This window comes from Mesoplodon bidens (assembly GCF_964165515.1).
Source record: "Mesoplodon bidens genome assembly, chromosome: 16".
NCBI lineage: Eukaryota > Metazoa > Chordata > Mammalia > Artiodactyla > Ziphiidae > Mesoplodon > Mesoplodon bidens.
Window position 1 is genome coordinate 11,434,649 of NC_138173.1, and position 27,934 is coordinate 11,462,582.

Consider the following 27,934-nt stretch of genomic DNA (forward strand, 5'->3'; position numbering starts at 1 on the left):
GACTGTACAGTACTATGACAATAAGCTTAGGTGTAGTAATATCACGACTAAGACAAAACATATGCATGTGTTATAACTGGCTGATCATACAAATAACTATTAAATATAAACACATATGCTTTTGTACATTTGTTGGAGCGATTCATTAATTGCTTAATGAAAGATATCTTTCAGATACTAATTCCTTCATTTAGTTCAACAGATTAAATTTTATATGAGAAGATATTAGCATGCATGCAATGAAGTGACAAGGACAATCAAAAAGCTTAAATGCTAATGGATAAAAGATAGCATTCAGGTTATTTTTAAAAACTAGGCAGTATAATTTTCCTTTTGTGTGCTTCCATTTGCTCTCTGCATTGATCAAAATGTCCTTCTTAATACTGATGCAAATACTGCAATATCAAGATTGTTTCTACATTTTTCTGAGTTGTAAGTCAATTATAAAATTTGAAGCAGTGTTCTAATTTGTAAAACTAAAGGACTTGACACTTGCAACGAAAGCAAATCACTTTTTGTGCTATAGTTTTAAGTCCTTACCTAATTTTATGGAGGTTTTGGATTTCTAGTGTGCAGAAAGCTTTAATACACAAGTAGTTTTACCACCATAGAGTTAATGTCAACCATGTTTTTGTGAGAGAAAATTGCCACTAATACCAACAGACCTGTGTCTTCATTCCCCCCAGTCCCCTTAAACTGCAGTTCAATCTGGTATAACCTTTTTTCTTCCCCAGTAGGGTGCAGGGAGCCCTCTAGCCTCCAAGCCTGTTTCCTGCTGAGGTACATATTGGCCAGCATACAGCTGTTCAGAACAACTATTTGCATCGACAATGGGGTCATCCCACCACGTTCCTTTCAGATCAATATGATTGGTAGAAACAATAGTTAGATTCTGATTGCTCTACAGTATGCTTGGGTAGAGCCTCTGAATGCAAGTGAATTGCTTAGAAACAATGGGCTGGTTCATCATCCAAAGCTGAGCTTTTCAAACAGCTGCCTCTACCACACTCACCCTGACAACGTCCAGAAAAACAGATGGTTTCAGCATTCATGGCCAGTTTAGTGAAAGCCCCTGCGTGTTTTTTAATCTATTTGATATGAAGGAGTATTTCTCTCCACTAAAATTTTCAAATGTGTTTAAATTATCTTGCTGAATCTCAGCTGAATTAAAAAGAAAGAAGTAGGTATTTACGAGGTGAGAATGAAATCCCTTTCTTAAGGCAGTATAGCCAAGGTCTTTTGTTAAAATTGCAGTGTAGACCTTCATGTATGTTATATGTAGTAATTTTGCAACACAAAAAGGTAGATTAATAATGTAGCTTAGATCCCCCAGCACTGATCTCTCTAGCTTCTGCTGTCTGTTTAAAACAGGCCTTTAAGGTTACTTTAAAACGATGCATTTTGTCCCTGGTTTTGTTTTTACCACAAGAAAAATCCATTCTGAGAACTGCATAGGGAAAAACACAAGGGACGCTGTCATTCTTGTGTGTTATCATCACTCATTTATAGAATATATTAAAATATATTTTGTAGTCAGTCAGTTGCAATGGCTGTGAAGACTCAAGTATTGATTCTAAATGCATTTGGATTCTGGTACTTTAAGAGAAACAATAACTATATTTTATATGTGAGCTCTCATCCCAATACTATTTTCCTTCTGCATTTTTATAGTAAGGATTAAGAGCAAGAAAATTTTTACCCAATAGCCAGGAGAAATACTATAATTTCAAAAGTAAATTACTAGAAACAGGATAGTAAATAATTTAAAATTAATTTTTTTCATTATTTAAGAAGATATACCCAATGCTCTTTATTTTTTCTTAATGTCATTTGTTTATATGATAACTCTCTAAGGACACAAAAGAGATTAAAATGACCTTCTGACATACTCGTTATCAAATGCCTTCTGTGGAATGTATTTAATCCCAATCTGCATCTAGAAATCTACAACATTACAGTATATCCTCACTTTATTAAAGATTTTGTTCCTCAAATTTGAGTACAAAACAAGTTTATAAAAATAATTGTTGGGGGCTTCCCTGGTGGTGCAGTGGTTGAGAGTCTGCCTGCCAATGCAGGGGACACGGGTTCGTGCCCTGGTCCGGGAAGATCCCACATGCCGCGGAGCGGCTGGGCCCGTGAGCCATGGCCGCTGAGCCTGCACGGCCGGAGCCTGTGCTCCGCAGTGGGAGAGGCCACAACAGTGAGAGGCCCGCGTACCGCAAAAAAAAAAAAAAAAAAAATTGTTTTGTCATTGACCTGACTGGAAGTTAACAGAAAATATTCTTTTATTCAACTAATTTTACTAATCCTTAAAATGAGGATAATAATTTTATCTATATCATTGAGTTATTAGCTGGATTAAATTAGACAGTACTCATAGAAGCACTTAACACGGTTCCTGGCTTATCATTATTATTATTATCACCACCATCATCGTTATCATGACTAGAGAAATATAAAGAAAACGTACAGCAGAAGAAAGTCTGCTGCTATTAAGTCACCCAATAGCAAAGCTGATAACTTGAAAGAGGAAAAATTTAGGTTATGGCCTGGCCCGTGACCCTCTGTGCTTTGCTGTGGAAGAAGCATCACCTCCATAACCTCAGGATCTGTGCTTGCCCCCTCTCACCAACTACGCTTCTGGGGTCTACGCAATGTTTCTCAAGCCTCCCAAGTGCAGCCAGAGTTGAGGCAGCTACTGCCCATATGTCTCCTTCCCTTTCCTTCTAAGAGTGGTCTCTACCTGCCATCTCTCCCTCCTCAGTTCCACTGCCACCCTGGGATTCTGCACCAAACACTCCACTAAAACTGTAATTATCCCACTGATGACCAAAGATCCCCTAACTGCCAGATCCAGTGAGCACTTCTCAGCCCCTGTGGTTTTCAGCTTTGCTGCAGAATCTGAATCTGTTGACCATCATTCGTCTAACCGGTTCCTTCACCTGCCCCTGTGCCCGGCCCTAGAAATACAAAGAAGCATTACTGAGACTCTCGCTTCTCAGCACTCCCCCCCGCCCCACCTCCCTGCAACGTTCTCTCCTAGGTTTCCTCCCGTCTTTTCAGTCACTCTCACAGTTGATCCTTCTCTGCCTTGCAGTGAAACGTTTAGTGTTCTTCCGGTTCTACTGTCTACGTTTGATCTTAGTCTACTAACCTTCATTATCTATCTATTCACTCAACAAAACCCTTACCGAGCAGCTACTAATCCAGATGTTATCTACACCAATGATTTCAACTAAATATGACCTCAAAATTGACATCCTCCATTCACCTAACAGATACTGTCCAGCACTTACTCTGTGCCAGGCACAGTCCTTGGCACATTCATTAACTGATGAATAAACCAGTCTCCACCTTCAGAGAGTTTCCTGTGTGGTCAAGGATAACTACATACACAATTACAGCACTGAATGACGTACAGAGATGAACGCACAGAGGAGGTTCACCCAACTTGCCCTGAGGGTTTAGACTTTACATGTAAAAAAGCAGGAGAGAGACATCATCAGATTTGTGTTTTATAAAGATCACTCTGGCTATAATGTGAAAAATGGGTTCAAAGCGGGCAAGGACCTGAGGTAGGAGGTGCTATAGTAATCCAGGTAAACAATGATAGAAAACAGGATTAAGGTAGAGGCAGTAGGGGACTGAAAGAAATAGATGGATTTTAGAGCAATTTATTAAATAGATTTGTATTACTTGTTAATTGAGCCCTGAAGCAGGTTACATCAGAAACTCCTGGAAACAGGATTGGAGACAGGAGGTCAGTATGTTCATAGGGCTGTGTTTCTATGGCCCAAAGAATATCACCCTGTCAGAGATCGTATGATGGCAATTTGTAATTGCCTGTATATGAGATTATCTCCTGCATCGGGCCACTGGTTTTCCATATTTCTCTACCTCCATACTACCCGTAAATGCAATCAACTTCCATCATAATACGTCTTATTAAAAGTAGTGTGGGTGGAAGGGGGAAGGGAAGAGGGAGGAAATTCAAAATATCTAGGGGAATATACAGCAGGAAAATTGAAAATCCTCCACAACACAGAAAGTTCCTTGACAGCAGGAGGGGTATCTTTTTAATTTTTGTTTACCTAAGACCCAGCACACCATGTGAGACAAAACCAGGTGTTCAGTGTCTCTTGAATGAATAGATGAATAACAATGCTAAGATGATCCTGGGTTTTTAGCTATACGGTCAGTCTGTAAGGACACTCCCGAAAAAGAGAAAAGAGCCAGCTCTCCCCTCAGTCTGACCTTCTGTGATAGATGTTTCTCTTTTATGGCTCTTTTATTTAGGGGCTGGGGTGGGTAGATATGAGAGAAGATATGGGTATGGAAAGAAGAGCGAAGTTTCAAGTCAAGAGAGTTCTGGGGTTTCGGGGTTGCCAGGATCCTCCACCTTTATCTCCCCTTGCAGGACTGAGATCTAAAAAGTTGACGTGACGTTCCCAGTCAGGCATGGTCACACAACAGGATCGAGATCCACTGACCCGAATCCAATGGTCTTTTTGTTTCCCAGACTTCACAAACAAAACCTTTTGCAAGGTTTGAAACATCGAGATGTTGCAAATGATCCCAATTTAAGGGCATGTTTGAAGTCAAAGGAATGAATTTAATCACCTTTGCTTCCTAGGGAAAAATTAAGTGGGGAAAAAATGATATTGGTTCCATCTGTTGGCTTAGTTTTATTTGTATGTTTTCCAACTCCTTCCAAGTACATTAATAGCCTTAAGCAAACTTTAGTACACTAGATATGATGCTTCTTCCATCTGCAGACGAATGATTCTCTAAGTCTTTAGCGTGGGGGGCGGGTGCAGCGGAAGAGGGACCAAAGCTTGCCCGGAGCATGATCAAGGGGAAATGTAGAGTCCTGGGACAGTTGTTCAATAATTTAATACTGAGTTGGACCTGCCTCTCTCTCTGCCCTGGCTTTACCTCCTCTTCCCAGAGCCAACCCTAATTCTTGGCTCTTGCTCCCTTGCTGGTCCCCCAACTTCTCTAGGACAAAAGTGATTTCTATCTTGGGGCTACTCTCCAGCCACCATGCTGCCATTTAAACATCACCAATGCTACCTGTGCACCTGTACAGGCACCTCTTGCCCCTCCCTTTACAATAGCCAGGAAACCATCGCCCTATCGATGCTGGGTATCTTTGCTGTTAACCTCACTTCCCATTAACTTCCTGCTGCAGGCACGAGTCCCTCTCCAGTTTCATCCCAGTTGGGTCTCTCTGTATTCTCAGTCCCCTGGTTGCTTCCTGTTACTGCATTCTTAATTCTCTTAAAATATTAACTGTTCTAAATTTTTTAAATGATGTGTTTTCATTGAAGAAAATTTATGAAAGAGAGATGAGGAAAAGAAGAAAATAAATGTGATCTGTCATCTTATCAGAGATAGCCACCGTTGGTATTTTGCTAAATCTTCCTTAGAAGCCTGCACAACTCACATGTACATATATAGAGTTTTATTTGGAAAATGGCATGATACAGCCTCATAAACCAGCTTTTTTACTTAATAATATGATATAAACACTTTCTCATGTCAATAATATTCCTATACAACATACTTTTAATGGATGAACATAGTTCTTTTATAGGGATATACTATAATTTATGTTAATAACCCTTTGTTACTGGTTGTTATTTAGATCATTTATTTTTCATGATTATAGTAAATGCTATAATATGTAGTATATATATTTATATAGAGAGAGAGATGTAGATGCAATAACCATGTATATTACTAAATGTATAGCACCTCTGTGATTATTTTCTTAGGATAAATGACGAGAATTGGAATTGCTTAGTCAAACGGAATGCACATTCTTAAGGCTTTCAACGCATACAGGAAAACTGTCCTTCCCCCAAAAATGGAAGCAATATACACTACAACTGGCAGTATATGAGACTGTTCACTGCTATCCAAATCCTTCTTGTGTGAATAGCCTTTTCTTTTTTGCCTCAAAAACTAGGTCATCTTAACTATTTCCCACAGGAATAGATTTTACTTGGATCCAGCCTATGAACTTGGGCCTGTTCCTCGACCTTTCTGATCTCTTAACCTGTCTGACAGCACGGGGAAGAACACACCACCACATGGGCACAGTAAATTCACAACAAAAGTTCATTTTCTTCCTTCCATATGCCACATACCAGCCCATATGTAAATGATCATCGCCACTCTGTTTTGTTACTTATCCTTTCATGTATATGTTTGTTCTAAAAAAAACAACACCGCGATCTGCTTTCCAGGGATGTACTGTTATGAAAAGCCAGGCCGCCTATAGAATTAGAAAGCAATATCACTCATTGCCAGCAGATGCCACTACCTGATCCATGATGTATACCAGAAAAAAAAAAAAAAAAAAATCATTAAGTTCTAGGTCCCTTAAGCAAATCAGTGCTCTAGCTAGATCACGCATGGTACACAGCAGAGATTATGTAAAAACTATGTAAAGGAAGTTTACTTCCAAGCAAGGCTACATACTTTGGAATCGATTTTCATAGTTAAATGTCATGTCCAACTTTCTGTTAAAACAAATCGTGTGTGTAAGTATACGTATATGTATATATCAAGATAAACTCTAAAGTTCCCTCAAGAGATTTATATTAATTATGAGCTGTTCTCCAATGTATCTCTGCCACCCCCAGCGTTCTAATGACTTTAAAATATGCTGGTAATGAGGGAAGACATATGGGATATTATGTAGAGCTGAGGTAGGTGGTAAGAGATACAGAATGGGACTCAAGGAGAGAATGTTTTTTCTAATGTTCTCTGTGTGAAATTATACAGTACAGTGTTTGAAGGGAAACTGCAAAACCTTATGTCTTTTTCTATATATGTAAGTCTATATATATAAGTCTATATATACGTAAGAAACTTTGACCCTTTATGTAAATATATGTGTGTGTGTGTGTGCGTAATTTTTGTTATAGTTCCTCTTGCAATGTAGGAAGAAAGTAAAATCTGAGAAAGTTCTATATTTTAAATGTACCCATCAATGTCTTCTTACCAAAAACCTTGATTTAGGTTTTCTAGCCAAGGATTATGAAAGCTCTGGAAAATTCACTATGCATATGCTACTTCTGTTACATGTCAAACAGATGAGGAGAAATCTGAGAGAACCTACAGACAGCACATGCACAATTAATAATCTGAAAAAGTTAACAGAGTGAACAAAAAGTAAAGGTCAAATACAAATTACTAAGGTCTTTCAGTGTTTGAAATGTTATTTCCCACTGAAGATTTAAAGAGAAGACTTTTATTTAGAAGGTACCAGAAGTCAAGGGTTCTCTTTAAATAGTTAATACTCTTAAAAATGAAGACGATGGGCTCAGATTTGGAAAGACTGACAGGAATTTCTCATAAAAACATTGCAGCGATTTTTCAAAACAACAAAAGAATCAATGCCAAATACCCACTATTTAGAGCTGTTCTTGATTTTAGTTTACTGATAGCCTACAAAATATTTATTTTGCTTTGTTGAAGTCTGAAGCACTACGCCAATAGTTATTTAGCATCCTCGCATCAGCTCCCACGGCTCTGCAAACAAACCTGGCTTCCTCTCTACCGTAAGCCAACATATATAGAATTTCTTTGAAACCTGAACATGTAACCCTGTCGCACCAAAGCTTAACATTCACTTTGAGGGAAAGCAACCCGTTCCCTGTGAATGAGACCTTTTGCACTGACTGTTGCATGTTCATCCTAAAGGAATAAATGTATAGCTGGACAACTGACGGGGGGCTTCGTAATGGCAAACTCGATACGATTCCTGCTCTCAGGAAGCTCAGATTCTAGTCACTATAAAGAGACAGGAGTAAGAATCCACGAACCAGAAGATTTCAGACTGTGATAAGTCCATCAAGGAAACCCAATGGATTCATTCAACAGGGGGAGAGGACAGCTTTAGATGGGGTGACAAGGAGAGGCCTTGCTGAGGAGATGACATCTGAGCTGCACATTGGAGGACAAGCCTGAACTCGTCATGAGAAAGTGGGGGCCGAGCTCTAGTCAAAAGAGCAAGGGTGCAAGGGGCAAATGCTTGGGACAGCCAAGGGGCCAGTGTGGCTGGTGCCCCGTGCACGACCTGGGGCTTTGCGGAGGAGGAGGACGCCAAGGATGGGAAGAGGCTTCTGGGAGGGCCCTGCCGCCCTAGCTAGGATGTGGACTCTTTTCGGAGAAAACCAGGAAGCCAGGAAGAGTCTGAAGCAGGGGCCTGACACGCATGGCCCGATTAAGTTATAAAAAGCCTGTGCAAAAAGTGCAGGAGCTCTTCTGTAGTACCGGAATATTTTTAGGATTGGAATACTTGCGCAGACTTGAAGTACTGATCCTTTTAATGTTTACGATCTGCGAGGGGTCTCAGCGTCTGTCTTAGCACCAGAGTCTGACTGCCCTGACGGTCACCTGAAGTGCTTGAAACGATGGTCTGATACATTAACTTTAAAGCAACGCTTTAAATGCTTAACAGAATCTATTTAACAGGCAGATGGTCAAGGCAGACGGGGCCCCAAAGGACTAGAAGTTAGCGCAGCAAAGGTGAAGGGAGAGAGCTGACTGAGGGTTTGGGCAGACGAAGCTGCAAGCAGACTGGGGCCTGGACCAGGAGGCATGCAGTTTGGGAGGCTGGTGCACGGCAGGCAGGCAGCACGCATCTGTCAGGGCTGCAGGGCTGGACTTGCAGATGTAACGCCCTGTGTGCCACAGACCGTTGCTGGGGTAGGGAAAGGAGTGATGTGATCAGATTCGAGAAGGAACTAGAGCTCTGAGGGAAAGTGTAATGAAGGGAGGGCAGACAGCTGAGCGCTGAATCTTATACAAAGCCCGTTTCTATGCAGAGGACTTCAGAACAGAAGAGGACTTCGGGGAGGAGCATGAGAGCAGCATCCCGGAAACCAGAGATGAGGCTTTCAGGGGACTGAGACGTGGGAGAAGCCACTGCTTCAATGAGTGCAAGTTCCACTGGCAACTTGAGGGAACAGTGTTGAGGTGAGAGGGATAAATAGCTCACCAGGTCACAGGGTGACTTCAGTGGCAGAGCTGGGATCCAGGCTCACGGTCACATCTCCTTCACAGCAGGCCCACTGCAATAGTGTGTGTGTGTGTGTGTATACGCATGCGTGTGTGTGTGTGTGTAAGTGCACACATGCATGCCGTGTATGTGTTTTAAGATACACACAGGGAAGATCATTTTTTGCTGGGGTAGGGGAAGCTGGCCACTCCTGAAGATCCCATGTAAGTGCTTCACATGATTAGAGAAAGAACATTCTACTTGTTCCATTTTATTTGTAACATCATTTCACTTTGCTCCGTTTCCCTTTTATCCTCTCCCATATCTATTAATCTTCCTATTGCCTGGTTTCTTTTCTTGTTAACGAAGGGCTGGAAAACATTTTCTGTAAAGAGCCAGAGAGTAAATATTTTAAGCTTCGTGGGTCAAGAAACACAATCAATTCTATTATGCAGGTATGTATATGCTAAGAGTGGGACAGAATTTCCAACTACTTCTCATTGATGAAGTTTAAAATACAGTAATAATAATTTAGTACAATTTTTGTTGTTTTGTTGTCATAATACAAGCCAACTAAAGAAAGGAATGGAATTCTTTTGGGGGGGAGTCACATTTCACTTAATCGATTTTCAAAGCTAGTGTCCTTCATCCTCAGATCAGCTGCACATGTTCGTCTGTAAACACCACTCCGAGCTTGTAAACCATACAACAAGAGAGGCAGGGGTTGGGCTGGACCGGGCTTGCAGGGCACCTCCTGCTCTGACCAGTCGCCTCACCGCCTGCCCGACGAGTCCTCAACCTGGTGCGTTTCCAGCTGCAGCCACAGCAAGGAGTGTCTGGCTTCCCAGTGCTACCTGTGGTGGCTTCACGTCCAACGCTTCTCTCCTCTTATTTTTCCCCTCTTGCCCTTAACGGAAAGCACTCGTTCCTGGTCCATGATGTGTACCAATCGGGCAATTTGGATTTTATGTGCAATGGGGTGATTTTAGGGCCTCAGAAGAGCCCTGTCCCTCAACAACGAAACTGGCTGAAGGATGAAATTTCTTTAATTTCAAAATGAAGTATGACTCTCAATAGGCAAAGGCACCTGGGGAGGAGAATACACTGACTTGAGATCCTGCACACAAAGGCACAGTTAAATGTCCAACCGTTTTTTCAGCACGAGGTTTGTTTTGGAAGCAGAATTGATAGATGCTGGGATAGGATGAAGACCTATCACGGAGTAGAGGAAAGAAACACAGAGGAAAGGCGGCCTGTCCATTTTGCATTTCACTGTCGTCTGGCAAACGCAGGTTCAGGATTTACTCTGCACCACACACTGAGGAAAGAGTGTCCTGGTGCAGCCACACCCCTGCTTCCAGCTCCTCGTAATGTGCTTCAGGGCAGCTGCAGTCCATAAAATCTATCTTGGAAGCCACCACAGAGAACAGGAAATGCACATCCTTCTTTCATAAATGAGAAAACTGAGAGGCAGAGAGGTTGATGCTAATTTTCTTGGTAAGTGTTGACATGCTATTTAAAGTTATGGTTTTGAGTACTAGAGAAAATGTGGCCTTCCAGCACTTCTGGGAAAAAAAGGTGCAGCTTCTAGGAACTTTCAATTTCAGTTTGGGCTTACGCAGGCGGTTTAAAGATTCATGGGCACAGAAAGGCATCTCTGAGTCAGAGACGCAGTGGGGATTTCTAGCACTTATCGTGGCGACCGGCCAGGTCCCCAGTTGACTCACTTGGAGGATGCTGAGAGGCCCAAGTCCCAGAAGTGAGTTCATTTTGTAGAGTCCCATGATGAGAGCCCAAGAACTGGTCAGATGAGAGCCAAGACCTTCCTGCTTTTGCCCATCAGACAACCCACAGAGTGAAATGAATATGGGATTAGGAATCAGCTGGAGGTGGGTCTGAATTTCAGCTCTGTACAAGTGGCCTTAGGCAATTCAGCTGGGCTCTCAGGCTCAGCTTCCTCCTATGCAAGGCAGGGGATTAATACCTACTCCAGGATATTGTGGTGAAGATTGAGTAGGCTTGGACTCTGGGAGGGCTCACGCCAAGGCACACTTCCCAGAACTTCTGCTGCCAGTGTGCTTGTCCCGGAACTGAGCCACAGCCACACGCCGCCTCTGCAGGAGACCCTCCAACGCTAGCAGGTCTAAGTGAAGGAGGTTGGGTATTTCTCACGAAGTGCCATTGATCCCTATTAAAAATATGTTTGTAGTGCTCCATGGCTCCATGGAGAGTACAAGAACTGCTAAAAACTAACGCCATGTGGCTAAGAGCGCCTTGGTGCTCCGGCCGGGTGTCAGGCCTGAGCCTCTGAGGTAGGAGAGCCGAGTTCAGGACGTTGGTCCACCAGAGACCTCCTGGTTCCATATAATATCAAATGGCAAAAGCTCTCCCAGAGATCTCCATCGCAATGCTAACACCCAGCTCTACTCAACAACCAGCAAGCTGCACTGCTGGACACCCCATGCCAAACAAATAGCAAGACAGGAAAACAACCCCACCCATTAGCAGAGAGGCTGCCAAAATCATAATAAGGTCACAGACACCCCTAAACACACCACCCGACGTGGACCTGCCCACCACAAAGATAAGATCCAGCCTCATCCACCAGAACACAGGCACAAGTCCCCTCCACCAGGAAACCTACGCAACCCACTAAACCAACCTTAGCCACTGGGGACAGACACCAAAAACAATGGTAAGTACAAACCTGCAGCCTGCAAAAAGGAGACCACAAACACAGTAAGACAGGCAAAATGGGAGGACAGAGAAATATACAGCACATAAGGAGCAAGGTAAAAACCCACCAGACCAAACAAATGAAGAGGAAATAGGCAGTCTACCTGAAAAAGAATTCCGAGAAATGATAGTAAAGATGATGCAAAATCTTGGAAATAGAATGGAGAAAATACAAGAAACGTTTAACAAGGACCTAGAAGAACTAAAGAGCAAACAAACAATGATGAACAACACAATAAATGAAATTTAAAATTCTCTAGAAGGAATCAATAGCAGAATAACTGAGACAGAAGAACAGATAAGTCACCTGGAAGATAAAATAGTGGAAATAACTGCTGCAGAGCAGAATAAAGAAAAAAGAATGAAAAGAATTGAGGACAGTCTCAGAGACTTCTGGGACAACATTAAACATGTCAACATTAGAATTAGAGGGGTCCCAGAAGAAGAAGAGAAAAAGAAACAGACTGAGAAAATATTTGAAGAGATTATAGTTGAAAACTTCCCTAATATGGGAAAGGAAATAGTCAAGTCCAGGAAGCGCAGAGAGTCCCATACAGGATAAATCCAAGCAGAAACACGCCAAGACACATATTAATCAAACTATCAAAAATTAAATACAAAGAAAAAATATTAAAAGCAGCAATGAAAAAGCAACAAATAACATACAAGGGAATCCCCATAAGGTTAACAGCTGACCTTTTAGCAGAAACTCTGCAAGCCAGAAGGGAGTGGCAGGACACATTTAAAGTGATGAAAGGGAAAACCTACAACCAAGATTGTTCTACCCAGCAAAGATCTCTTTCAGATCCAATGGAGAAATTAAAACCTTTACAGACAGACAAAAGCTAAGAGAATTCAGCACCACCAAACCAGCCTTACAACAAATGCTAGAGGAACTTCTCTAGGCAGAAAACACAAGAGAAGGAAAAGACTTACAATAACAAACCCAAAACAATTAAGAAAATGGTAATAGGAGCATACATATCGATAACTACCTTAAATGTAAATGGATTAAATGCTCCAACCAAAAGACACAGACTGGCTGTATGGGTACAAAAACAAGACCCGTATATATGCTGTCAACAAGACACCCACTTAAGACCTAGGGACACATACAGACTGAAAGTGAGGGGATGGAAAAAATATTCCATGCAAATGGAAATCAAAAGAAAGCTGGAGTAGCAATTCTCCTATCAGATAAAATAGACTTTAACATAAAGACTATTAAAAGAGATAAAGAAGGACACTACATAATGATCAAGGGATCAATCCAAGAAGAAGATATAACAATTGTAAATATTTACGCACCCAACACAGAAGCACCTCAATACATAAGGCAAATGCTAACAGCCGTAAAAGAGGAAATCAACAGTAACACAATCATAGTAGGGGACTTTAACACCCCACTTTCACCAATGGACGGATCATCCAAAATGAAAATAAATAAGGAAACACAAGCTTTAAATGACACATTAAACAAGATGGACTTAATTGATATTTATAAGACATTCCATCCAAAAACAACAGAATACACTTTCTTCTCAGGGGCTCATGGAACATTCTCTAGGATAGACCATATCTTGGGACAAAAATCAAGCCCTGGTAAATATAAGAAAATTGAAATCATATCAAGTATCTTTTCCAACCACAATGCTATGAAACTAGGTATCAATTACAGGGAAAAATCTGTAAAAACTACAAACACATGGAGGCTAAACAAGACACTACTAAATAACCAAGAGATCACTGAAGAAATCAAAGAGGAAATCAAAAGACACCTAGAAACAAATGACAATGAAAACGCAATGACCCAAAACCTATGGGATGCAGCAAGAGCAGTTCTAAGAGGGAAGCTTACAGCAATACAATCCTATCTCAATAAACAAACTAACCTTACACCTAAAGCAGTTAGAGAAAGAAGAATAAAAAAACCCCAAAGTTAGCAGAAGGAAAGAAATCATAAAGATCAGGTCAGAAATAAATGAAAAAGAAATGAAAGAAACAACAGCAAAGATCAATAAAACTAAAAGCTGGTTCTTTGAGAAGATAAACAAAATTGATAAACCATTAGCCAGACTAATTAAGAAAAAAAGGGAGAAGACACAAACCAACAGAATTAGAAATGAAAAAGGAGACGTAACAACTGACCCTGCAGAAACACAAAGGATCATGAGAGATTACTACAAGCAACTCTATGCCAATAAAATGGACAACCTGGAAGAAATGGACAAAATCTTAGAAAAGCACAACCTTCCAAGACTGAACCAGGGAGAAATAGAAAATATAAACAGACCAATCACAAGCACTGAAATTGAAATTGTGATTAAAAATCTTCCATCAAACAAAAGCCCAGGACCAGGTGGCTTCACAGGCGAATTCTATCAAACATTTAGGGAAGAGATAACACCTATCCTTCTCAAACTCTTCCAAAATATAGCAGAGGGAGGAACACTCCCAAACTCATTCTATGAGGCCACCATCACCCTGATCCCAAAACCAGACAAGGATGTCACTAAGAAAGAAAACTGTAGGCCACTATCTCTGATAAACATAGATGCAAAAATCCTCAACAAAATACTAACAAACAGAATCCAACAGCACGTTAAAAGGATCACACACCATGATCAAGTGAGATTTATTCCAGGAATGCAAGGATTCATCAATATATGCAAATCAATCAATGTGATATACCATATTAACAAACTGAAGGAGAAAAACCATGTGGTCATCTCAATAGATGCAGAAAAAGCTTTTGACATAATTCAATACCCATTTATGATTAAAAAAAACCCTCCAGAAAGTAGGCATAGAGGGAACTTACCTCAACATAATAAAGGCCATATATGACAAACCCACAGCAAACATCGTTCTCAATGGTGAAAAACGGAAACCATTTCCACTAAGATCAGGAACAAGACAAGGTTGTCCACGCTCACCAGTATTATCCAACATAGTTTTGGAAATTTTAGCCACAGCAATCAGAGCAGAAAAAAAAATCAAAGGAATCCAAATCAGAAAAGAAGAAGTAAAACTGTCACTGTGTGCAGGTGACATGATACTATACATAGAGAATCCTAAAGATGCTACCAGAAAACTACCAGAACTAATCAGTAGGTTTGGTAAAGTAGCAGGATACAAAATTAATGCACAGAAATCTCTGGCATTCCTATACACTAATGATGAAAAATCTGGAAGTGAAATCAAGAAAACACTCCCATTTACCAGTGCAACAAAAAGAATAAAATATCTAGGAATAAACCTACCTAAGGAGACAAAAGACCTGTATGCAGAAAATTATAAGACACTGATGAAAGAAATTCAAGATGATACAAGTAGATGGAGAGATATACCATGTTCTTGGATTGGAAGTATCAACATTGTGAAAATGACTCTACTACCCAAAGCAATCTACAGATTCAATGCAATCCCTATCAAACTACCAGTGGCATTTTTCACAGAACTAGAACAAAAAATTTCACAATTTGTATGGAAACACAAAAGATCCCAAATAGCCAAAGCAGTCTTGAGAAAGAAAAACGGAGCTGGAGGAATCAGGCTCCATGACTTCAGACTATACTACAAAGCTACAGTAATCAAGACAGTATGGTACTGGCACAAAAACAGAAATATACATCAACGGAACAGGACAGAAAACCCAGAGATAAACCCACACACATATGGTCACCTTATCTTTGATAAAGGAGGCAAGAATATACAATGGAGAAAAGACAGCCTCTTCAAAAAGTGGTGCTGGGAAAACTGGACAGTTGCATGTAAAATAATGAAATTAGAACACTTCCTAACACCATACACAAAAATAAACTCAAAATGGATTAAAGACCTAAATGTAAGGCCAGAAACCATCAAACTCTTACAGGAAAACTTGGGCAGAACACTCTATGACATAAATCACAGCAAGATCCTTTTTTTTTTTTTTCTTGCGGTATGCGGGCCTCTCACTGCTGTGGCCTCTCCCGTTACGCGGGCCTCTCCTCGTTGTGGCCTCTCCCGTTGCGGAGCACAGGCTCCGGAGGCGCAGGCTCAGCAGCCATGGCTCACGGACCCAGCCGCTCCACGGCATGTGGGATCTTCCCGGACCGGGGCACAAACCCGTGTCCCCTGCATCAGCAGGCGGACTCTCAACCACTGCGCCACCAGGGAAGCCCAGCAAGATCCTTTTTGACCCACCTCCTGGAAAAATGGAAATAAAAACATAAATAAATATGTGTGATCTAATGAAACTTAAAAGCTTTTGCACAGCAAAGGAGAACATAGACAAGACGAAAAGACAACCCTCAGAATGGGAGGGTTGCAAACGAAGCAACTGACAGAGGATTAATCTCCAAAATTTACAAGCAGCTCATGCAGCTCAATAACAAAAAAACAAACAACCCGATCCAAAAATGGGCAGAAGACCTAAATAGACATTTCTCTAAGGAAGATATACAGGTTGCCAACAAACACATGAAAGGATGCTCAACATCACTAATCATTAGAGAAATGCAAATCAAAGCTACAATGAGGTATCACCTCACACTGGTCAGAATGGCCATCATCCAAAAAATCTACAAACTCTAAATGCTGAAGAGGGTGTGGAGAAAAGGGAACACTCTTGCACTGTTGGTGGGAATGTAAATTGATACAGCCACTATGGAGAACAGTATGGAGGTTCCTTAAAAAACTAAAAAAAAGAACTACCATACAACCCAGCAATCCCACTACTGGGCATATACCCTGAGAAAACCATAATTCAAAAAGAGTCATGGGCTTCCCTGGTGGCGCAGTGGTTGAGAGTCCGCCTGCCGATGCAGGGGACACGGGTTCGTGCCCCGGTCTGGGAAGATCCCACATGCCGCAGAGCGGCTAGGCCCGTGAGCCATGGCTGCTGGGCCTGCGCATCCGGAGCCTGTGCTCTGCAAGGGGAGAGGCCACAACAGTGAGAGGCCCGCCTACAGCAAAAAAAAAAAAAAAAAAAAAAAAGAGTCATGTACCACCATGTTCATTGCAGCTCTATTTAGAATAGCCAGGACACGGAAGCAACCTGGGTGTCCATCGACAGATGAATGGATAAAGAAGATGTGGCACATATATTCAATGGAATATTAGCCATAGAAAGAAACAAAAGTGAGTTATTTGTAGTGAGGTGGTTGGACCTAGAGTCTGTCATACAGAGTGAAGTAAGTCAGAAAGAGAAAAACAAATACCGTATGCTAACACATATATATGGAATTTAAGAAAAAAAAAAGGTTCTGAATAACCTAGGGACAGGACAGGAATAAAGCCACAGACGTAGAGAATGAACTTGAGGACACAGAGACGGGGAAGGGTAAGCTGGGATGAAGTGAGAGACTGGCATGGACATATATACACTACCAAATGTAAAATAGATAGCTAGTGGGAAGCAGCCGCATAGCACAGGGAGATCAGCTCAGTGCTTTGTGTCCACCTAGAGCCGTGGAATAAGGAAGGTGGGAGGGAGACGCAAGAGGGAGGGGATAAGGAGATATATATGTACATATAGCTGATTCACTTTGTTATACAGCAGAAACTAACACACCATTGTAAAGCAGTTATACTCCACTAAGATGCTGAAAAAAAAAAAGACTGAGTGGGCTCATGGAGTCTAGTACAGAGGCTGGCACATAATAGATAGTCAACAAAATAGAATTACTAATGCTCAACATACTTGCTCTCTTATAAACAGACTGATATTTATAAGCCCAACTTTCTATCAGTCAGGAAAAGGATAGAGAGAGGGAACATTCAGGAAGTACTTAAGACATCAGGGTATTAGTACTTTCCTAGCATAATTATAGCCTTTATAAAGGTCCTGGAGTCTCCCCAGGCCCAAGGGAGTGACAGACATCAACCATGGTCAGTGTTCACCTTGGCACCACTTCCAGATCCTCTCAGTCCACTGCTCACACCAGCCACGACTGAGCTGACCAAGTTCAGTGCAGGCTTTCCCCACCTCACTGGGTGTATCTCAACAGTATTTCACTGAGCTGCACTGCCCGTTCTTGCTTTCTACCCCTGGCCTTACGTGACTAGAGCAGAGGACACCCTAGAAGCCCCCTGAACACCCACACATGTGCCACCTGGCAGTACGGAGGAGTTAACACTCACAGAACTGCCCCGGTCCAGTAAGGCACGGGAGACTATGCTGCACGCTTCTTGCCCCTATGATCCTCCCATGGGCAGAGTCCTCATGACGCTTCTGAGGTCACACCAAGTTCGGTACAAATGGTGGCAACTCCAAATCACACCCTTGTACTGGCTTTCCCTCCTTCCCCATCCTTTGCGCCTGCCCCCTGGGTCACACTCTTAAATTCACTACCTGCACACAAGCCTCTGTGTCAGGTTCTGCTTTCAGGGGAATGCAAGCTGACATTACCTATTTCCATGGTTATCTAGAATAATAGGTTCGTGAAGTTGAAAGGGACATGAAACAGAGTTTACTTCAAGAATGAGAAATAAATGGCTGGGTGCTGCTCTCTCACCTCACTCCTGTGACAAAGATCACTAACTTAGGGGGATACTCCTTCCCAAGGAGCCCAGGCCCAGCTTCAAAATTCTTCTCCACACTGCTTCAGGTAGCCTCCATCAATTAACCGAAACTGATGCTTGAGATAGGATTCATTTGCTACCTTGGTCCTGCAGACTCAGCCAGGGCAGATCTCAGTTCTGCCACATATTAGTTATGTAGCCTTGAAATAACTTGCCTAACTTTTGTGGATTTCATTTGTCTCATCTATACAATGGGCATAATAATTTCTTTTCACAGTGTTATAAAGAATTTTTATTTCTTTAATATTTAATAACATAATATACAGAAGCACCTAAGAATACATTTGACACATATTCGATACTCAGTAAATGTAATTCTGTTCTTCCTTGCTTTTATTTTAAAATACAATGAGCAGGGAAGTACAGACACAGTGACTCGCTGTGTAAACTTGGCAAGTAAACCCCATCTCCATATTTTACAGCTGTAAAACGTACATAATAATTTATACATCATTCCTCATTGTAGCGAGAATACAATGAAATAATGAATAGACCACAGTACTGCTTCCAGTAATAATATTAGTATTATTACAAACATTACATTAGTAATGATATAATTACTAATATAATGATATAATATTGGTGTTTATTTCAAGTGAAGAATTCTAAGGCTAGTGAGTGTATGAAGCATGTCTTTTCACGCTATATTTTTGATGCTTTGACTTCTGGGGACTTGCTGACACTGAAGGGACTGCCTCTCTCTGGGGTAGCCAATTCCTAGAGATAATAGACAGCTCACCTGCAAGCATAACTCTCATGTGCAAACCAACTACTCGAGCCCACAGCTCTAACCACCTCTTTAATCTTGGATTCTCACAATCTGGGTGACTATCCCCCTGCCCTAATCACTCCAGGGCCAGGCACCAGACAACTAGCAACAGCCCCTATGCCCCGGAGCCTGCTGAAATCATTCTAACTAGCCAATCCTAAGCCTGCTTGCCCTGCCTTGCTGTTGTTTCCTCTGAAACCACAATAAACTGTCTTCCTCGTGCTTTTCCCTTGCTCTCTCTACCTCTGACCAGTGCTGGTTGCTTCCCTGTGTGCCCACCCCCCGCCCCGGTGTGGTATTATCCACCACACCTGACTAATACTAAAACCAACCCACATTTTAAAACAAGGAGGCTAAGAGATCAATGTCACCTACCAGATTAAAGGCAGAACCCTCAGTCCCTGCTCTGTCACACTATGTTGCCTCCTATCTGGGGCATCAGGCAATCCTGACCATCTACAGGAAGACAAGCCCCAGTGCTGACCAAGGAATTCACCAAAGCACCTTGGTGGGAAGGTGAAGGAAGTTCAGTAAGTCTTAGGGTGACCTCCCAGCCTGGTCAGTCCCAGTGATGGAGGGAGGGACTGGAGCCCTGACTACAGAAATCTGCAATTGCTGTAGCTCAGCAGAATCAAAGATTTATTCTCTTTTTTTTGGCTGTGTTGGGTCTTTGTTGCTGTGCACGAGCTTTTCTCTAGTTGCGGTGAGCGGGGCTGTGCTGGCTTCTCATCGCGGTGGCTTCTCTTGTTGCGGAGCACGGGCTCTAGGCCTGTGGGCTCAGTAGTTGCAGCTTGCGGGCTCTAGAGCGCAGCCTCGGTAGTTGTGGCGCACGGGCTTAGCTGCTCTGCGGCATGTGGGATCTTCCTGGACCAGGGCTCGAACCCGTGTCTCCTGCATTGGCAGGCGGATTCTTAACCACTACACCACCGGGGAAGTCCCCAAAGATTTATTCTTAAATGTCACAACGAATGATTAATCAGAATACAAACATTACTGCTGATGTCATGGCTAAAAGGGGGTATACGTGATAAAATGTGACAGGTCATCAACCTGCTCATTTCTGAATTCGTAGATCCTCCCTCTAAACCCAAATCAAGATCCTAAACAATTCTGCCATCACTTTTCTTCTTTTTGATGTTTGGGCTTGGTGCTGTTTACAATCACTTACATCTCTAAATATCTATACTTTTTACATTATTTTACAAAAATAAATCCCAGTGGGTTCCCTTTTTAATCCATCAACTGCACAAGAAATGTACTAGAAAAAAAAAAAAACAGTCAGCAACAAAGGACAACCATATGCCAAATTGTAAGAACTAGCAAACAGAGGCTGACAGGTCAATGATTTGTAAGAAAAAATATGAAAAATGATCAAACTATAATATGAGTAAAGAATATCAGACTTTTATGAAAATGGAAATTCAGACCCGAAATAGGTCTGAGAGATCATGAAATACAAAAATCTTTATTTTATGAACAAGGACACAATTTCAGAGTGGTTCAATCATTTGCTTTAAGAGGAAGCAGCTAATAAATGAGAAAGATACTAATGACTGAAAGTCTAGAGATCTGAACCCACCTTATCATAGCTACATATCATAGGCAACATGGATTATCTGGGGAAAAAATATAAAAATCCCAATAGTTTACAACTTTATTTTCAGCTGTGTAAGCCCAAGAGAGGATCAATACTTCACAGAATATTTGGTATGATGATTAAAAAAATTAAAATGTAGAAACGAGATTCCTGAAGTCAAAATTCATGATCAAAATTGTCTTAAAATGAACACTCACTTCCTCAAAGGGATTGACAATATTTAAAAATATGTATATATAAGTACAGATTTGTCACTAGGTTAGAAAAGACTTGAAATGATCAAATTAGAAAAGAGTATAATCAGTTCCTGGACTGGTGGACACATTTTTTTAGGTAAAAAAATATGCCTGCCCACTGTTGACCACCTAGAACCCTACTTAGTGACATGTGGTTTCTACCCGAATGCACATAAACCAGAATATATTTAGAGGTTGGTCTATTTCTAGTCACACAAGTTTTGTTTCCTAAATAAGACTTCAGATTACCATTTTGGGTTGTTCCCAAAAATTCCAGCACTCCATATGGTTGAAGATGTGGTCCCATCTTCTTCACAAGACCTCGTGTGAACTGTGTACAGTACTGTCTTCAACCCTTTCGTTCCTATGCATTTTCCATGGTGAGAAGAAATGTAGGGCTTATGAGGAAGGCGGGAAATGAGAACGACAGGCGTGTTCCAAAGTTGAGATTCTGAACTGCTTTCCAAATTTTTCAAATGTGAAAATTTCTTTAGTTTGCACAAACTGTTATAAATGATAGCACAGAACATATACATTCAGCTTATGGAGAGTCACACAGTATGGTAGTTATCCTAATTACAGCTCAAAAACCTACTACAGTAGATTTTTTAGCGCATCAAGGAGAATATTATAGTTGCAATTTTATCTCATTTAAAGACTGATTTGTAAAGCTACAGAGGTCTGGAAAGGGTCACTGGGGATGTATCACAATTATTTTCGATACGATATGAGAATAAACTTACCTGTTCATGAGTGACTGTATTGATTTTCTTTTCAGACACCTCTTCAGCTACGTTTAATGGTCAATTTTACTTATATTAACCAAATCATTAGCCTCCCCCCAAATTTCTAGAATTTCTGTAACACTGATAATAACTTACACACCAGGAAATTAAGACAATGAATTACTAATACTTGGGTGGAATTAGCTCGAGAAGATAACACAAATAGGTAAAAAAGTACGTTACTTCACTTATTTTCATACTGCATTTGAAACCTTGGTTAAATGACGCAGTGATCAGGGCTACCAACTGTTTACTATAGCACAAGTTTGCACAGTATTAAAGGCATCTATTTTAATAGTTCATATCCTTTTTGAGAGGAAACTAGTTTTGGTGGCCATTATTCATGTAAAAGTTCAAATCCTTCCAATCATCTTTCAGAGAACTGTTGTATGCATTAATCTTATGAACCTAAATTAACCAAAAGACTCCACAGTATTCTTCCCTCCAAAAACTTCCCTCCCCACTTTATTATTCACTGTTACATTATTAGTGAATAATAAATGTTTTTCGGGTATTTCTTACATTAAGAAACTGGTAGGTAGATAGGCAAGTAGCTAGATAGACAGATATTAACAATGTACAAAAATCTAGAATAGCAGAGCAGAAATAGAGGTATTATTTATATTTCCAGGAGCAATTATTTTGTAATTTGCTCTTCTGATGCGTTTCCAATCTTTAGTTTACTTTTTAAAAAACTAATGTATTCACTTTTTTCCTGTGATAATTTTCCAAGTGAGGTTACTTTTTAAAGTCATGTTTAAATTAATGATTGATCTACAATCAACTTGAGTTTCCTATACATAATGAGAGAGTGAAAGCGAATCCACTGAGTCTTTCATGTACCTGAAACCGTACTAAGCATTTAACACCATATCTCATTTACTCCCCAAGTCAAAACTGTGATATGTCTTATTATCCCCAATTTACTTAGGAGAAAACTGAGGCCCAGAGAAGTTAAGTAATTTATCTAAGATTATATAATTGGCGATGCTTGAATTCAAAGATTTGTTTGACTTCAGATATAACCAAATGCCTGACTTGACCATCTGAAAAATCAAACCAAATCAAAACCAATTCCTCAATACAAGAATCACCTGCCTCTGAGTGGTTCTAATGCCTGGTGGATTTTCCAAAACAGACTACAAACTATATGAGGTTAGTTGCACAGATGTATTAGCTACACACCAGTTTTTTCATGTCACCCCATTATACATTTCTGCGAAAAGTATTATGTATATTAAAATTTTAAATATTGTTTTTAACGATCATGACCATCATACTCCGTTAAACGTGTTCCTCTGGGTTAAACTATCATTAAGTTATAAAACTGTTAGCAGCACTCAATTGAACGAAACAAATTAAATGCCTTGCACGTTTTAATACATTATTAAATTTAAAAAGTCAACTTGGAATCGAATCCCGTAAGAAATGCATGGGACGGGGTGGTACGGCGCCTTGCTTAAAGCAGCCTTGACAAACACAAACACTTTGAATCTTCACTTTCTTCTCTCCACCAAAGAGGTTGTTATACCTTGAGACAATGGTAACATCCAGTAAGGGTTGGAAGATTGGAAAGGAGAAGGGAGGATAGACTTCCTGGCACCCAAGCACTTCTCAGGCACATGTCACTGTGAGATTTAAAGTTTATGGCGTATAAACAAAAGCAGAGAGCGCCCAGAAGCAGGTTACCTTCACATCATCCCCTGCCTGTCCTCCAAGGGACGTACAAATGCCATTTTATTCCCTTTGTCTAAAGACTATGTTTACCCCTGCTAAGTCTCCATTTCCCATTACAGGTTAATTGTTCAACCTTTCACAAAAAGATTTAAATATTAATACTTGAACGTGAAAAAGAACAGATACATGTATATGTACAACTGAACCACTCTGCTGTACACCTGAAACTAACACAACATTGTGAATCAGCTATACTCCAATGTAAAATAAAAAGTTAAAAGAGGATTTAAATAGTGATACTCAACTGTGCGCCATCCACTGCATTTCACCATAGTGTCAACTTCGGGCATGGAGTTTGCACTTTCTGTATTTCCAGTCTTTCCTTCTGTCCCTCCAAGGCAAACTGATCTGTTCCCTCCATCCCTCAATATCATCCATCCTGGCTGGCCCAGGCCTCCACTGTCATCCCACCACCCCAGCCTAGTGCACAAGGGAAAGTCTTGTTCTCCCTGAAGACTGAGATCCAGCTCATCCTGCAAACACTGGGTCAATCACCACCTCCTCCCTGAAGTCTTCCCAGCACAACATGGAAACAGTGCTCTCTCCTTCCTTTCAGAAGTCCAGCAAGAACCAGTGTTCCTCCCATTCTTCTTTACCCCATCTTTATTGTTTAGTATGGTCAGTGACATTGTTCTGTAAACAGACGCCCTCCCTCTTCACCACAATGCATCCCTAAAACCCACATTGGAAAGTTGGAAAGCAGACTGTCGTCAAGACCATTCACGTTTTCCACTGGCCACCATACGATATTCCAAAAAAAAGGAGTGAAAATAAGCCACAGGTGAGGCCAACAGTGTCATGAAACCAAAAAAATATAACACTTCTGTATCCCAACATATAATTTGGGGAAAAAAACCTATGGCTTAGGTCATAGAGTTTTAGGGCTGAAGTGGATCTTAGAGCCCCTCAGTTCACAGATGGGGACCCTAAGGCACAAAAAGGGTGAGAAACTTGCCCTGAATTTCAGAGCTGAGATAGGATGGGAACAGAACTCGAGCACAGCTCTGCTGACACACAGACCAAAGCTGTTTCTAGTATATTCTACTGCCCTGTTGTAAATGCCTATTAAAAGGGCATACTTTACACAGCAATTATTTAAGGAGCCTTAATTTGCAATAAAGTGTTCAACTACCATAAAGAATAAAACTACTGAACCATAAATCTAAAACCAATATACTCCTCACAATAAACATGAAACAAACAGTAACACAAATAAAAACCCCAGGGTGAGCTCCTGGAGAGTGGCGGCCACACCTCTGTCCACACGGTGCCCGGCCCCCTGGGGTCACTCCTATGCTGTGCAGGACCCCACAGGCCAGCACCAGTCTCCTCGGGCTCCACATGTGGCTGGGCCTTACAGCTATAAAATGTATCCAGGGGAAATCTGAACACTTCTTCTTTCCCCCATAAATCTCCCAGTAGCAGGCAGACGTAATCCAAAAATTAATTGATCATTTAATTCAAAGATTAATTTGCAGCATCTACATAATTTGAAGCTGTCACTAAAGGCCTTAGTTGAGAGGATTTAGAACTATCATTCTCTACCCAGCTTGAAGACTGGATTTTATGGGGAGTTTTGAAAACAACTTCCTTAGTCTTCACCAAATGAATCAGAATCTCAGGGATGGGATCTGAGTATCACTTTTTAAAAAAACTGATACACTTTGATAATTCTGATACACTGGGAATTAAGAACCATTTGTTTGGAGAGTAGAAGTTTTTTGTCAGTTTGGTCCTTCCCCTTTTTCCTGTATGTTTCAACTTCAGGTGACAGAAACCCAACCTGCTTCGGCTAAAGGGGAATGTGCTCACATAACTAAAGTCAGGAGTGAAACTGGCCCCGGGAGTGGTAGGAACCAGGGGTGTGATGCCCTCAGAACATTCCCCTTTGACCCCTCTACATATATATAATATATATATGTTTTGTATATATTCTATATATTACATAGAAAGTTACATTGTACGACACACACACACACACACTCACACACACACACACTCACCTTACGGGTTCTGCTTCTCTCTAGAAGCCTAATACACTATCCCTCTCATTAACACAAGGAGCTCTCTCTGGAAATTCTCCGCTTTCCGGTCTCTATCATCACTTTCTCTTTCCATAGGATCATTCCCATTTGTATTCAAACATGCTGTCATTTGTCTTACATAAATCCACAAAAAAAAACCCCAAACAACTTGCCCTTAATTGAATGTGCCCCACCAGCTACTGTCCCATTTCTGATTCCTTCCCCAACAAAACGTTCTGAAGATTACCTGCAGTCACTGCCTTCACTGGCGCTCCTTCTATGTTCCACTAAGCCTCCTCCAAACAAGTTTTCAGCTCTACCACTCCAAAGAAGCTTCTCCCGTTGAGATGAGCAACGATTTCAATATCAATAACTTCAAGTCACCTCTTGGTCCTCACCTTACGCGTCAGCGGCATCTGACACAGTTCACCCGTCTGTCTTCCCGTCACGTGTGCGTTCTTCGCCTGGACGCCACGCTCTACCTCACTAATTGTCCCTTCTCAGTCCTCTTGAGCCTCAATTCTGAAAGTGGGAGTGCCCGAGGCTCAGTCTTTGGCCCTCTGCTCTTTCATGTCTACACTCGCCCCTCTCATCTCCTCTGCTCACATGGCCTGCATTCTCTTATCTATATGCCGGTGACCTGCACATCTATCTCTACGATCAGACGTCTCTCCTGAACTTAAGACTCAGCTGTCTGACTGCCCACAGATAACAGTTATATGTCACATGAGATGCTGGTGAACATGTGACAGCTGGGAGACCTGTCCTGACCTGGCAGCTATTTCTACTAACCGACCGGTCACTCTGTCCTTTCTACCAGTAAAAATCACGAAGGTACAACTGAAGAAAAAAATAATGTCCAGGGATACAGCTGCCAAAGATAACACCACCACATGGTACCCCAGATACTGCACATTCAGTGTCCAATAAAGTGGACTCAGCCCCTTAGCCCCCAACCCTGTCCTCCTCAACAGTCTCTACCCTGTCAAGTGACCCTGGTACAGTCACTCAGACCAGCACCCTAAGGGTCATCCTTACACCCTCCCCTTCTCCTTCCTTCTGGCCACGTGCAATCCAATACCAAGTCCAGTAGTTTTTGCTCTAAGAATTTCTCTAACCCCATCATCAACGCTTGCTTTTCTGTGGCTTAGTTCAATCCTGATTTCCTATCACACGGTGTAATGGAACTGCTGGATTATTTGTATCTTTCTATAGATTTGGGGGTTCCTTGAGGACAGAAACTTTCATCTCTGTAGGTAGCCAATACATCTTGGTTGAGTTGAACTGAAAAGAACACATGAAAGGGAAGACTCCTGAGTTAAGAACAGGGATTTGGGTGGGAAATCCATTTCTTTGCCTTGGTGATTGTTGAGAAGTTCATATCAGTAGTCACAGCTGACCCTAGTAGCCTCAACTTTTCCTCCCAGTGCAAATCACAGCCGTAAGGTCCTGTGAAAGAAACAGGAGTGTGCACAATGACAAAGCAATATGTGTTAAGCAATATGGAATTAATAGAGTAGGAAAGTGTGAAATTTAAAGCCTGGGACCTATTTGGACATGTCTTCCTAACTCAACTATAAACTCCTTGGAGGCAAAAATGGTATCTTATTCTGCTTTCTACTCAGGGTTTTCCATACTGTAGGAGGTCAACAAGTATTGACTGAATAGTGAACAGCTGCTTTCCTTCAAGGGTCTGAGCAATGAAACTTTTTCAAATTCATCTGCCTGCCTCCAAAACTACTTCTATCTCCAGAGGTAAAATAACTTGTGAAAAGTCTTACCTCAAATAAGTAGCAGAGCTAGTATTTAAACTCCTCATCTCTCTGGTTCTCAAGCCCTAATCATTCTGCCATATTGCCAATCTGAAGTATTCTGAACAAAAATAAATGGTCAAATACCTCACTCTCTTCTATTTCATTTGTGTGCCAAGAGTTTCAGCTGACTTTTCTTGAGATGGCCTTCTTGTCTCTGCTCTGAGTTATGGGGACATGCTTCAATTTCCAAATGTCCTTATTCAATCTCATTCAAACAACTCTCTGCTCTAATTTTCAGATACAGTATTTCTTTGAGTCTTCAGGAATGATATGGTTTTCACGGCCCTGAACTTACTCTGGGATTCAAGGTCTTGTGATCCTTCTATGTTGGGCCCTGAAACTATTCTTATACTTTATAAATGTCGAAGGGGAATTCCCAATACCTGGCTTAGCTCTGACTCAGGTGAAATCATGGGTCATGCCCTTCATAGTCAACACTGTATGTCAGGTTTCTCAGCATTTTGTGAAGCAATCATGACTACAAATAGTCCACAGCCTTTTTATTCCATATTATGATGAGCAATGATTCTCTAAGTCCTATTTTTAAATTATTAATGTATTACTTATTGGCTGCACCAGAAACTTTTTTTTCTAGGTGCTAAGGACACAGAGGTGAATGAAAAGCAGACTGATTCTCATACTAGTTGTTGACA

At 41.2% G+C, this 27,934-nt stretch overlaps 1 protein-coding gene across 1 annotated transcript in view; it reads right to left on the reverse strand.

Moving 5' to 3' along the window:
- CYP7B1 (cytochrome P450 family 7 subfamily B member 1) overlaps positions 1 to 27,934 on the reverse strand; it is a 183,252-nt gene that overhangs the window by 142,549 nt on the left and 12,769 nt on the right. The window lies entirely within an intron of this gene.